Source organism: Pongo pygmaeus, chromosome 6 (genome assembly GCF_028885625.2).
Source record: "Pongo pygmaeus isolate AG05252 chromosome 6, NHGRI_mPonPyg2-v2.0_pri, whole genome shotgun sequence".
NCBI lineage: Eukaryota > Metazoa > Chordata > Mammalia > Primates > Hominidae > Pongo > Pongo pygmaeus.
The window spans coordinates 28,096,055-28,110,083 of NC_072379.2; the positions used below are offsets into that span (position 1 = coordinate 28,096,055).

At 40.6% G+C, this 14,029-nt stretch overlaps 2 pseudogenes; both read right to left on the reverse strand.

The window, feature by feature from the left end:
- The window catches only part of LOC129041488 (septin-14-like), a 57,647-nt pseudogene that overhangs the window by 12,412 nt on the left and 31,206 nt on the right, over positions 1 to 14,029 (reverse strand).
- LOC129041365 (borealin-like) lies at positions 7,922 to 9,455 on the reverse strand (annotated as a pseudogene).

The window sequence follows — 14,029 nt, forward strand, 5'->3', positions numbered from 1 at the left end:
TGTGCATGAAAATTTAAATTATAAATAAAATAAATAAATTTTTATAAAATGATCTTAAGGGTTATTTAAGTGGAAAATTATCTGAGTTCTCTTGAAAAAACACTACAGACTATACTTTTGTAAAGGCTATATTCCAATCTACATGGTAAAAACTTACTTTTTGAAAAACAGCAAGTATCCTCCAAAAACTAAACTCTTGAGATTAAACCCCCAAATTAATCGGGCACCCAAAAATTAATGCAAATTATATCCAACTTCAGTACTGACTTCTTTTTTGGCTTCTTTCAATGTTGCTTCTTTCTCCTTGACTTGCTGCATAAATCTGTTTCAACTTTTCTTCTTCCCTCTGACATTGATCATAGAACTCTTGTCTTTTGGCTTCAGAGATTTCTTGAAAACTAAAGAGAAATGTTTTCTTAGTCATATTAAAATGAGGTAGGAGAATCGCTTGAACCTGCGATGAGGAGGTTGCAATGAGCCAAAATTGTGCCACTGCACTCCAGCCTGGGAGACTGAGCAAGACTCCATCTCAAAAAAAAAAAAATAATGCTAGTATAAACATGTAAAAAATATATATTGTATGTAACATCCTATATAAGGAAATTTACCAACATTCTGTCATGTTTAGCAGCACAAAATGGAAATTTCCATACCATAAGATGTAAAAACCAAGGCATAATACTTAAGATCAGAATATATAGAGAGTATATGTAAAGAATACTAGAATTTTCCAACACTTGTATGAGTGAATTCTTATCCCCACCACTTTCCAGCATGTCATACTTCTTCACATCTTTTGATAATAAAATTCAGGGAAACCTCTAATGTATGAGATGATTTTCAAAAATAGTCTAAAATAAAGCAAATAGTCTAAAATAAAGCAATAATATTTTGAAATAAATTTCAAAATATTATTCATTTAAGATGGTTAAATTTTTGGTGTCTGCAGAGAACAATGAATGATATAACTGGATTATATACACTGCAGTGCCATATTTTTGCAACATGAGTCCTACTTGTCTTTTTTTTTTTTTTTTGAGGCAGAGTCTTGCTTTGTTGGTTAGGCTGGAGTGCAGTGGCATGATCTTGGCTCACTGCAACCTCTGCTGACCAGGTTCAAGTGATTCTCTTGCCTCAGCCTCCAGAGTAACTGGGATTATGGGCACCCACCACCATGCTTGGATAATTTTTTTTGTATTTTTAGTAGGGACAGGGTTTTACCATGTTGGCCAGGCTGATCTTAAACGCCTGACCTCAGGTGATCTGCCTGCCTCTGCCTCCCAAAGTGCTGGGATTACAGGCAGGAGCCACCGCACCCAGCTGTATTCTTCTTCAAGTTAGAGAAGTACACCTGCTCTCAAACTTTTCTCATTTAACTTCCAGGACACTGCACTACAGCTTTTCAGCTGGTTCCTCCATCAAACTCTTCTTAATATCTTTTGTCAAACTTTGCTAATATTTTTCTATCTTTTTCTTTATCTTTTATTTTGAGATAAATTCTAGCTCTGTCGCCCAGGCTGGAGTGCAGTGATGCAATCTCGGCTCACTGCAAACTCCGCCTCCTGGGTTCAAGTGATTCTCCAGCCTCAGCCTCCCAAGTAGCTGGGATTACAGGCACACACCACCACGCCCAGCTAATTTTTGTATTTTTAGTAGAGACGGGGTTTCACCATGTTGGCTAAGCTGGTTTTGAACTCCTGACCTCAGATGATCCGTACACCTTGGCCTCCCAAAGTGCTGGGATTACAGGCATGAGCCACTGTGCCCAGCCTATCCTGTCTTTCACATAATAAATATACCTTTCATATAAATACAAAAAAAATAGAATACTGGGTTTTTTCTTTGATACACATTTCAGCTTATATACGTACTGTATACACATATTTCAGCATAAAAATGAGATCTCACATTATGTTGTTCCTACTATCTCTATCTTCATCAAAAGATGATAAAAACATCTAACATTCAGGATGTTTTCTTTAGGATGGTTCAAGATGGGAGAAGTATAATTATTCTCATACCCAAATTATTGTACCTTGTGTTTGTAGGGGACTCCTAAATTATCCATTTGGTTGTGCTAGCAATATTTTTACTCACCTATCTGGCTGGTTCCTACATCTGTAAAGCCCATTTTCTGCAGTGTTTGGTACCTATAACATTCATAATGCTGAGTGTGGGTTTTTTCTTTTAGATTTTCCATATTGGTACAAAGAAGCATATCTCAGAGCTTAATGAAGTCACAGTGATTTTCATTTTCCACTAGTAAAAAAATAATAATGAATCAACCACATTCATTATCAATCCCTGACAATCATGAATGAATGAAATCATGAAATAATGAATGAATACATTATTAATAGCTATTAATAGCTATAATTCTTTAAACCACATAAGTGTGGTTGTACTATACGTACCAACTATAGGCAGAGATTATATATAGGTTAGCAAATTTGCTTTAAAGTTATTACCTGAAGAATAAGCAAGAAAGAGTGAAATATTTTATATGCATATATGCTATAGGTTTTTATTAACAATTGTGTTGTATGTTATAAACTACCTCTGGGTATTTTGGAGTGCTAACAATATGTAATATAACATCACTAGTGTAAATAATTTTATCAAAGTAAATTCTGCTAGCAAAAAGGCCTTATAATTATACATACTTTAGTTGGAAAGATATTCCATGCAATTAGAAACTAAAAGAGAGAGCACAGAGAGCTATACTCCTATCACAGAAGATAGACTTTAAGTCAAAAACTGTAAAATGATATGAAGAAGGTCATATAATGATGAAGAGGTCAGTTCATTAAAAAAAATTGTAAATATATATGGACCCAATATCAGAGCTTCTAAATATATAAGGCAAATATTAATAGACCTGAGGGGGAGATAGACTATATTACAATAATAGTAAGAAACTTATATACCCTGCTTTCAGGAATGGATAGACTATCCAGCCAGAAAATCAGTAAAAAAAAAAAAAAGTCAGATTTAAACTACACTTTAGACCAAACAGACCTAATGGACATATGTGGAATATTTCATCCAACAGCAATGTAATACACATTTTTCTCAAACAAACACAAGATATTCTTCAGGACAGATTATACGTTAGGCCACAAAATAAGTCTTAATATATTTTAAAAGGCTGAAATAAAAATGTGAGTGCAGACATCTTTTGACAGATCAATTTCATTCCACTAGGGTACATACCCAGAAGTGGTACTGCTGGATCATACAGTAATACTATTTTTAGTTTTTGAAGAACCTTTATATTATTTCCCAAAATGGCTGTACCAACTTAAATTCCCACCAATGGTGTTTAAGAATTCCCTTTTCTCTTGGGAATGTATATAAACTGCCGGTGGGAATATAAATTAGTTCAGCCATGGTGAAAAGTAGTTTGATAATTTCTTTCTTTCTTTTTTTTTTTTCAGACAGAGTTTCACTCTTGTCACCCAGGCTGGAGTGCAGTGGGACGATCTCAGCTCACTGCAACCTCTGTCCTCCTCTTAGTTTCAAGTGATTCTCCTGTCTCAGCTTCTCGAGTAGCTGGGATTACAGATATCCACCACCACACCCAGCTAATTTTTGTATTTTTAGTAAGAGATGGAGTTTCACCATGTTGACTAGGCTGGTTTCAAACTCCTGATCTCAGGTGACCCACCCTTTTCAGCCTCCCAAAGTGCTGGGATTACAGGCATAAGCCACCGTGCCCAGCCTGACAATTTCTTAATGAAGTTAAAACAGAACTACCATTTGACCCAGCAATCCTATTACTGGGTTTATACCCAAAGGAATATATATTGTTCTACCATAAAGACATAGGCATGTGTATCACAGCACTATTCACAATAACAAAGACATAGAATCAACCTAAATGCCCATCAGTGGTAGACTGGATAGAGAAAACATACATATACACCATGGAATACTGCACAGCCATAAAAAAAAGAACAAGATCGTGTCCTTTGCAGCAACATGAATGGAGCTGAAGCCATTATCCTAAGTGATGTAATGCAGGAACAGAAAACCAAATATCACGCATCCTCTCTTTTATAAGTGGGAGATAAATATTGAGAACACATGAACACAAACAGAGGAACAACAGACACTGAGGCCTCCTTGAGGGTGGGAGGAAAGTGAGGATAGAAAAACTACTGTTTTTCTTTTTTTTTTTTTTTTAGTATACGTGCTGCCAAAGTGAGCATTTTCTTTCTTGTTGTTTTTGAGATGGAGTCTCGCTCTGTTGCTGAGGCTGGAGTGCAAAGGCACAATCTCGGCTCACTGTAACCTCCACCTCCCGGGTTCAAGAAATTCTCCCGCCTCAGTCTCTTAAGTAGCTGGGATTAAAGGCGCATACCACCATGCCCGGCTAATTTTTGTATTTTTTAGTAGAGATGGGGTTTCACCATGTTGGTCAAGCTAGTCTTAAACTCCTGACCTCAAGTGATCCACATGCCTCTGCCTGCCAAAGTACTGGGATTACAGACTCGAGCCACTGCGTCCAGCCAGTACTGTGCTTATTATCTGTGTAATGAAATAAACTGTACACCAAACTCCCATGACATGCAATTTGCCTGTATAACAAACTTGCACATGTACCCCTGAACATAAATACAAATTTTTTAAAAAAAGAATTCTCTTTTCTCCATATGCTTGCCAGCACTTGTTATCATTTGTCTTTTTGATAATAGTCATTCTAACAGACATGAGGTGATACTTCATCATGTGTTTAATTCACATTTTCCTGATGATTAGAGATACTATTTTTTTCATATTTCTTTTGGCCATTTGTGTTTCTTCTTTTGAGAAATGCCTGTTCAGATCCTTTGCCCATTTTTCCTTGTGTTGTTTTCTTGCTATTGAGTTGTTAGAGTCGTACCAAAAATATTGTATATTTTGGACATTAGCCCCTTATCAGATGTATAATTTGAAAATATTTTTTTCCAGTCTCTGGGTTATATCTTCATGCTATTAATTGTTTCTTTTGGTTTTGTTGCTGGTGCTTTTGAAGTTCTTCTTTTTATTTTATTTTATTTTATTTTATTTTATTTTATTTTATTTTATTTTATTTATTTTATTTGAGGCAGAGTCTTGCTCTGTCACCCAGGCTGGAGTTCGGTGGCATGATCTCGGCTTACTGCAACCTCTGCCTCTCAGATTCAAGCAATTCTCCTGCCTCAGCCTCCGGAGTAGCTGGGATTACCGGCACCCGCCACCACACCCAGCTAATTTTTGTATTTCTAGTAGACAGGGTTTCACCATGTTGGTCAGGCTGGTCTGAAACTCCTGACCTTTGGTGATCCACCCGCCTCAGCCTCCCAAAGTGCTGAGATTACAGGCATGAGTCACTGCACCCTGCCAGCTTTTGGAGTTCTATTCAAGAAATAATTGTCATGACCAATGTCATGGAGCTTTTCTCCTGTTTTGTTCTAATGGCTTTATAATTTTAAGTATTGAGTTTAAGACTTTTATTCATTTTGAATTGATTTTTTTGCATGCTGTGAAATAAGAGTCTAATTTTATTCTTCTGCATGTGAATATCCAGTGTTATCAATACTACTTATTGAAGAGACCATACTGTGCCCAGTATGTGTTCTTGGCACCTTGGTCAAAAATCAATTGACTATACTTAAGTTTATTTATGGGCATTCTATCCTGTTATGTGGATTAATGTGTCTGTTTTTATGCCAGTGCCATGCTGTTTGGATTACAATTGCTTTATAATATATCTTGAAATCAAGGAGTACAATACTTTCAGCTGTGTTGTTTTCTGCCAAAATTGTTTTGACTATGCAGGGTTTTTTCTGGTTTTGTATAATTTTAGGAATTTTTCTATTTCTGTGAAAAATGACTTAGGAATTTTGATAGGAATGGTATTAAATCTGTAGAGCACTTTGTATAGTATGGACATTTTAACAATATTATTTCTTCTAATCATGGACATGTGGTAACTTTCTATTTATTTGTGTCTTCTCCAATTTTTTTTAAACACAAAACCAGAATTTATTGAAAGCAGGTACCAGCTCTGATTACAACAAATCAGTTTAGAGATACCATTACTCAGAAGAACAATATATACTATATATATATATGTGTGTGTATGTGTGTGTATATATATATGTATATATATATATACACACACACAATATACACAAAAATCTCAAAGAAAGGAGAATAAAAGAACTTAAAAGAATTAAACTTGAACAGGATTGTATTACTAAAATGGTCTGTTGCAAAGTAATAACAAATACCACAATGAGCCCTACTTGAGAAAACCATGTGCCCTCAAGCCTAGGGGTGAGGACTCTAGTTCTCAAATTCTTAGAACACAGCACAGGATTCTCTGGGGCAAAGAGGCTGGCTGCAGCATGAGGGCCTCACTGTTGACTCCATTTAACAAAGTCCATGCCCCAGACACAGGCTAAACACAGGGAATGAGGCCACCAGGCAAATCACACCAGCCCCTGCCCCCATGAGCCCCATAAAAGAGAAGTGGTTTCTGAAATCAACAGACTTGGCAGGGACCACTGGGCCATAGATAGCTTAGAGAGAATTATTTTGTGATCAGTCACATAAAAACCCTAGAATCTAAGCCCTACAATTCCCTTATCCAAATTCCCACTGACTAGGGAGGTAGAAGAGTAAGACACAGAAGCTGTCACCAAACCAGTATTTGGTCTTCTGTAGACAGGGATAAACATAAAACAATGTTTCAGCTGGGCACAGTGGCTCATGCCTGTAATCCCAGCACTACAGAAGGCCGAGACAGGTGGATCACTTAAAGGTCAGAAGTTCAAGAACAGCCTGGCCAACATGGTGAAACCTCATCTCTAGTAAAAATACAAAAATTAACCAGGGGTAGTGGCACGTGCCTGTAATCCCAGGTACTTGGGAGGCTGAAGCAGGAGAATTTCTTGAATCTGGGAGATGGAAGTTGCAGTGAGCCAAGATCATGCCATTGCATATCCAGCCTGGGTGACAGAGCGAGACTCCATTTCAACAAAAAAAACAAAACACAAAAAACCAAACACTGTCTCACAAGTGGGCTTCAAAGAGCTACTGGGCACAGCAGGTGAAAGATCCCAAAGTCCCATTGAGCACCTCCCACAGGAGGAGGAAAAGGAGGGAGGGGGGAGGAGAGATGAGTGCCAGAGGGGAGATGTGCATGTTCCCTGCTGAGGTTACTGCTGCCAACTGTCCTGCTCTGCTGATTTGTACAGTTCCCCCTACTTTCTGGAATAGCTCTCTCATGGCCCAAAGCTCACTTCTCTGAGTGTAAACCTCCCAGTCTCAAGCATAGAGAGCAGAAATGTCAGATGCAAAGGCTTTCTGGGTAGGGGTGGTGGAGGCAGTCTTCTAGAGAACGTGGAGTTCTTGTGCACCACCTCAGTTGCAGGCAGGGCAGGGCAAAGAGGATGCTGAGGTACAGGGGGCAGAAGGCAGCCGCTCAGAGAGCAGGGAAGATTCAGCTGGAGACTGACAGGATGTTTCCATGGCATGGTCCCTGTAAGCAATGGCTGGGGTCAACTGGGATGGAGGGCTGAACAGCACAGCTCTACCTAACTGGTGTGGGAAGAGCATGTCTCTCCCCTTCCTGAATTTCCCCAGAGGAACATGGCTCCTAGCTTTGGAACTTTACACTCAAACAATAGGCCTGAAGGGAAGAAGTCTTGGCTGGGCACAGTGGCTCAAGCCTGTAATCCCAGCATTTTGCAAGACCAAGGCAGCGGGATTACCTGAGGTCAGGAGTTCGAGACCAGCCTGACCAACATGGTGAAACCCTGTCTCTATTTAAAACACAAAAAATTAGCCGGGCATGGTGGCGGGCACCTCTAATCCCAGCTACTCAGGAGGCTGTGGCAAGAGAATCACTTGAACCAGGGAGGCAGAGGTTGCAGTGAGTCAAGATCATGCCATTGCACTCCAGTCTGGGTGATAAGAGCAAAACTCTGTCCCAAGGAAAGAAAAAAAAGTCCATCCTGTCAACTTTGGTTTCTCATTTATGGGTGCGTGTGCTGCTGCAGATTTGGGCAAGATGGTTGGAGAGCTTCTTAATGTTTCCCAAAGCCTATGGATCTAGCTGGGCAATACTGAGCCTCTGCAAGTCACTGGCAAATAATCACATGCACTCTTTGCCACCCACTGGCACAGTGAGGAAGATCTCTTTGCTGTGGGCAAGAGGGCTGCCATTTCCTGAGATGTTGTAAATCTGCTCTCCTGTGGCAGGAGTGCACAGGCCAGGGATCATGAAGACCCTCGAGTCAAATCTGGGTATCAGGCCTGGAGGTGGTTTCACTATGGACACGTCCAATCAGCCCACAGCTCGGGTAACAGTGTTAGCACAGCTTGACCTTTCTCTTCTGCCTTTTCCTTGTACAGACTGAGTTCTCTTCTTGGATGGAGGTCACCTTTTGACTCTTGCAGTTTGAAGATCCCTGTGTTTATTTTCCTCTTCTTTGTTCTCTTCCACTATCATTTCATCTACTTGTATCACCCATCGTGCTTTAGTAGATTTCAGGGGTGTTTGAATAGCTCCTGCGGTTAGTTTGCTTATTTCGGTGATATCCAGGTCAGCGTTGCTGCCTCTTCTAAGCCTTGTTTGTTTCCTCCAAAGGAGAAGTAGTTGAGACATTCATCTTTGCGCAGCGCCTCGGGGAGCCACAGGATCTGGATGTTGTAGAGGTTATCCATCTCCTTGAAGAGGTTCTGCCTGACTGACTCAGTTGGCTTGATTCATATTTCCACTTCACGGTCGAAGTCTTTAAGAAAGGAGGTGAGCTTCCACCTCCCTAAGGAGTTGGTCTTGGCTACCCAACTGCTGCCCTTCCGAGGAGCCATGATGCTCGGTGGAGGCTGCGGGGAGCAACAGATAAGGAGCAGGAAGGCAAACTCTTCTTCAATTTTAAATTGGGTTTTACAGCTCTTTTTTTTTTTTTTTTTTTTGAGGTGGAGTCTTGCTCTGTTGCCCTGGCGATCTCGGCTCACTGCAACATCCGCCTCCCAGGTTCAAGTGATTCTCCTGCCTCAGCCTCCCAAGGAGCTGGGATTACAGGCATGCACCACCATATCTGGCTAATTTTTATTTTTTTCTTTTTTAGATGGAGTTTTGCTCATTGCCCAAGCTGGAGAGCAATGGTGCAATCTCGGCTCACCACAAACTCCGCCTCCAGGGTTCAAGCAATTCTGCTCCCTCGGCCTCCCGAGTAGCTAGAATTACAGGCATGCACCACCACACCCAGCTAATTTTGTATTTTTAGTAGAGACGGGGTTTCTCCATGTTGGTCAGGCTCATCTCAAACTCCTGACCTCAGGTGATCTGCTCGCCTCAGCCTCCCAAACTGCTGGGATTAGAGGCGTGAGCCACTGCACCCAGCCTAATTTTTCTATTTTTTTAGTGGAGATAGGGTTTCCCCATGTTGGCCAGGCTGGTCTTGAACTCCTGACTTCAGGTGATCTGCCAGTCTCGGCCTCCTAAAGTGCTGGGATTACAGGTGTGAGCCACTGCACCCAGTGTGTGTTTGTTTGTTTGTTTGTTTGTTTGTTTGTTTGTTTTGAGACAGAGTCTTGCTCTGTCACCCAGGCTGGAGTGCAGTGGTGCAATCTCAGCTAACTGCAATGTCCACCTCCTGGACTCAAATGATTCTCCTGCCTCAGCCTCATGAGTACCTGGGATTACAGGCACCCACCACCACACATGGCTAAGTTTTTGTATTTTTAGTAGAGATGGGGTTTTGCCATGTGGGCCAGGGTGGTCTCAAGCTCCTGGCCTCAAGTGATCCACCCACCTCAGCCTCCCAAAGTGCTGGGATTACAGGTGTGAGCCACCGCACCTGGCAAAGATTTACAGTTCTTAGTGTGCAGATATTTTAATTCCTTGGTTAGATTTATTCCTAAGCATTATATTTTTCATCATTATTCACAATAGCCAAGATATGGAAGCAATCAAAGTGCCCATCAACAAGGTGCAGAATAAAATACTGTAGAGCTTTTAAAAAGAATGAAATCCTGTCATGTGTAAAACATGAATGAAACTGTAGGACATTATGCTAAAAAAAATAAACCAGTCACAGAAGGACAAATACTGCATAATCTCACTTATATGTGGTTAACTAAAAACGTCAATCTCACAGAAATAGAGAGTAGACAGGTGGTGACTGGAGGAAAGTGGGGAGGCAGAGGGATGGGGAAATGGAAAATACTGATCAAACGGTACAAAATTTTAGTTAGACTGGAGGAGTAAGCTTCAGTGATCTATTGCACTGCATGGTGCCCAAAATTAATAATAAGCTACCGTATATTTCAAAATTGCTAAAATGGGGAGTGGGGTGAAGGAAAGTTGCTGAATAGAACCCCTCCTCAGTCAGCCCCCTATATAAACACCAAATTGAACAATTATCCATGCAAGAAAGCACCTTCATAAGAATGAAAAATCAGGTGAGCAATCACACTACCTGCTTTTAACATTATATCAAGAAAAGTGGCACTGAAGATTGTAGTAAAGAGTCTTGCATAGCCTATGTCTGCTGACGTTCATCCCCCAGCAGCACCATACTTAACAGAGAGAGAATCTGTGTGCTTTGGGGAGGGAGAGTGAAGTGATTGTGGGACTTTGCATTGGAATTCAGTGACTGCCCTGTCACAGTGGAACACAACACAGGGCAGAATTCTGCTAGGGCCCACAAAGGGAGCATTTTTTTTTTTTTCACCCAGGCTGGAGTGCAGTGGCATGATCCTGGCTCACTGCAACCTCCAATTCCCAGGTTCAAGTGATTCTCCTACCTCAGCCTCCTGAGTAGCTGGGACTACAGCTACACACCACCATGCCTGGCTAATTTTTGTATTTTTAGTGGAGACAGGGTTTCACCATATTGGTCATGCTGGTCTTGAACTCCTGACCTCAGGTGATCCATCTGCCTCAGCCTCCCAAAGTGTTGGGACTACAAGTGTGAGCCACCACTCCTGGCCAAAGGGAGCATTTAACCTAGAACCCACTAAAGAGGAATCCCCCATGCCAGAGATAGATAGGAACTTAAGTTCCAGCTACCTCCACCACATGTTAATTAAAGTGCCCTGGGGTCCTGGATAAATTTGAAAGGCAGTCAGACCACAAGGTCTGCAGTCCTTGGGCAAGTCCAGGTACTGAGCTTGCTCAGAGCCAGTGGAATGGGAATGCATGTGACCCAGTAAGACGCCAGTTTTGGTGGCCAAGAAATGCTTGTATCACACCTCCCCCAATTCCAGGCAGTGCAGCTCAAAGAGAGATGCCTTCCACTTGTGGGAAAGAGAAGGACAATTAGAAGAGAACTTTGTCTTACAACTTGAGTAGCAGCTCAGCCACAGTAAAACACACACTAAACCGATTCCAGGACCTACTTCCTGGACATTTCTAGACTCACTCTGGGACAGAAGGGAACTTGCTGCACTGAAGAGGTGGACCCAGCCCGGCAGGACTCACCACTTGCTGACTAAAGATCCTTTGGGCCTCAAACAAACATAAGTAGTAGCAAGGCAGTACTTGCCATGGGCCTTGGGCAGGACCCAGTAATTTGCAGGCTTCATATGTGACCCAGCACAGTCCCAGCCGTGGTGGCCACAGGAGCGACTATGTCACCCCTTCCTCAACTCCAAGCAACCTAGCACAGACAGACAGACTCCTTCTGTTTGGGAGAAAGTGAGAAAGAGTTTGAGAGATTCTGCCTAATAATCCAGGGAATTCTCCCAGATATTATCTAAGACCACTGAGGCAGTATGAGTCTGCTAGAGTCACAGTGTTACTGGGCTTGGGGTACTCCCTAGTAAATTCCTTTTGAATACTTAGAAAACCCTCTCAAGAAGAACAGGCACAATTGAGCCCAGACTGCAAAGATTACAATACATATATAACTATTCAATGCCCAGATATAGATAAACATTGACAAGCATCAAGACCATCCCAGAAAACATGACCTCACCAAATGAACCAAATAAGGCACTAGTGACCAATCTCAATCATATGTCTCAAGACAGAGATAAGTAACCCTTCAGAGAACTCAAAATAGCTGTTTTAAAAGAGCTCAATGAAATTCAAAATAACACAGAGAAGAAATTCAGAATTATATTAGATAAATTTACCAAAGAGATTAAAATAGTTTTTAAAAATCAAGCAGAAATATTGAAACTAAAAAAATTAATTGACATACTGAAGAATGCATCAGAGTCTCTTAACAGCAGAACTGGTCAAGCAGAAGAAAAAATTAGTGCGCTTGAAGAAAGCTATTTGAAAATACAGTTAGAGGAGACAAAAGAAAAATGAATTTAAAAGTAAAGTTTACCTACAAGATCTAAAAATTGTCTCAAAAGGGCAAATTTAAGAGTTATTGGCCTTAAAAAGGAGGCAGAGAGGGAGAGATAAGAGTAGAAAGATTATTCAAAGGGATAATATCAGGGAATGTCTCAAACCTAGAGAAAGATATCAATGTTCAAGTACAAGAAAGTTATAGAACACCAAGCAGATCTAACCCATAGAAGATTACCTCAAGGGATGTGATAATCAAACTCCCAAAGGTCAAGGATAAAGAAAGGATCCTAAAAGCAGCAAGAGAAAACAAACAAATAACATACAATGGAGCCTCAATGTGTCTGGCAGCACACTTTTCAGTGAAAAACTTACAGGCCAGGAGAGAATGGCATGATGTATGTAAAATGCTGAAGAAGAAAACCTTTTAGCCAAGAATGGTATATCCAGCAAAAATATCCTATGAACATGAGGGAGAAATGAAGACTTTCTCAGACAAATACAAGTTGAAGGATTTCATTAGCACCAAACCTGTCCTAAAATAAATACTAAAGGGAATTCATATATATATATATTACATTGATGGGCAATAAGAAACCATTTGAAGGTACAAGACTCACTGGTAATATTAGGTTGGCTCAAGAGGAACTGTGGGTTGGGCATGGTGGCTCATGCTTGTAATCCCAGCACTTTGAGAGGCTGAGGTGGGAGGATCACAAGGTCAGGAGTTCAAGACCAGCCTGGCCAACACAGTGAAACCCCATCTCTACTAGAAATACAAAAATTAGCTGGACGTGGTAGTGGGTGTCTGTAATCCTAGCTACTCAGGAGTCTGAGGCAGGATAATTGCTTGAACCTGGAAGGCAGAGGTTGCAGTGAGCTGAGATCACGCCACTGCACTCCAGCCTGGGTGACAGAGCTAGACTCTGTCTCAAAAAAAAAAAAAAAAAAAGAGGAGCTGTGTTTTTTGCCATTACTTTTAATGCCATAACTTTTAATAGCAAAACTGCAACTGCTTTCACACCAACCTAACAGTAAGTATACAGATACACATGGAATGTTATAACAAGCTTATTGTGGTGGGTAAAGCACTCATCTCTGGAGTAGAAATACTAAAAGGTAAACCTATCAAAAATGATAACTATAACTTTTCAAGACATAAACAGTATAAGATAGAAATAGAACTTTTTTAAATGTTAAAAAAGTGGAGAGATGAAGTTAAAGTGTAAAGTTTTTATTAGTTTTTTGCTCATTCATTAGTTTCTTTGTTCATTTATGCAATCAGTGATAAGTTGTCATCAGTTTAAAATAATGGGTTATAAGATGCTATATGCAAGCCTCATGGTAACCTCAAATCAAAAAACATACAACAGATACACAAAAAATAGAAAGCAAGAAATTAAAGTATACCATCAGAGAAAATCACCTTGGCTAAAAGGAAGATAAGAAGGTAGGAAAGAAAGAAGAGAAGACCACAAAGTCACCAGAAAACAAATAACAAAATGATGAGGAAGTCCTTACTTATCAATAATAACCTTGAATGTGAGTAAATGGACTAAACTCTCCAATCAAGAGACATAGAGTGATTAGCTGGGTGTAGTGGTGGGCATCTATACTCCCAGCTACTCAGGAGGCTGAGGCAGGAGAATCACTTGAACCCTAGAGGTGGATGTTGCAGTGTGCCGAGATTGTGCCATTGCACTCCAGCCTGGGTGACAGAGCAAGACTCTGTCTCAAAAAAAAAACCAA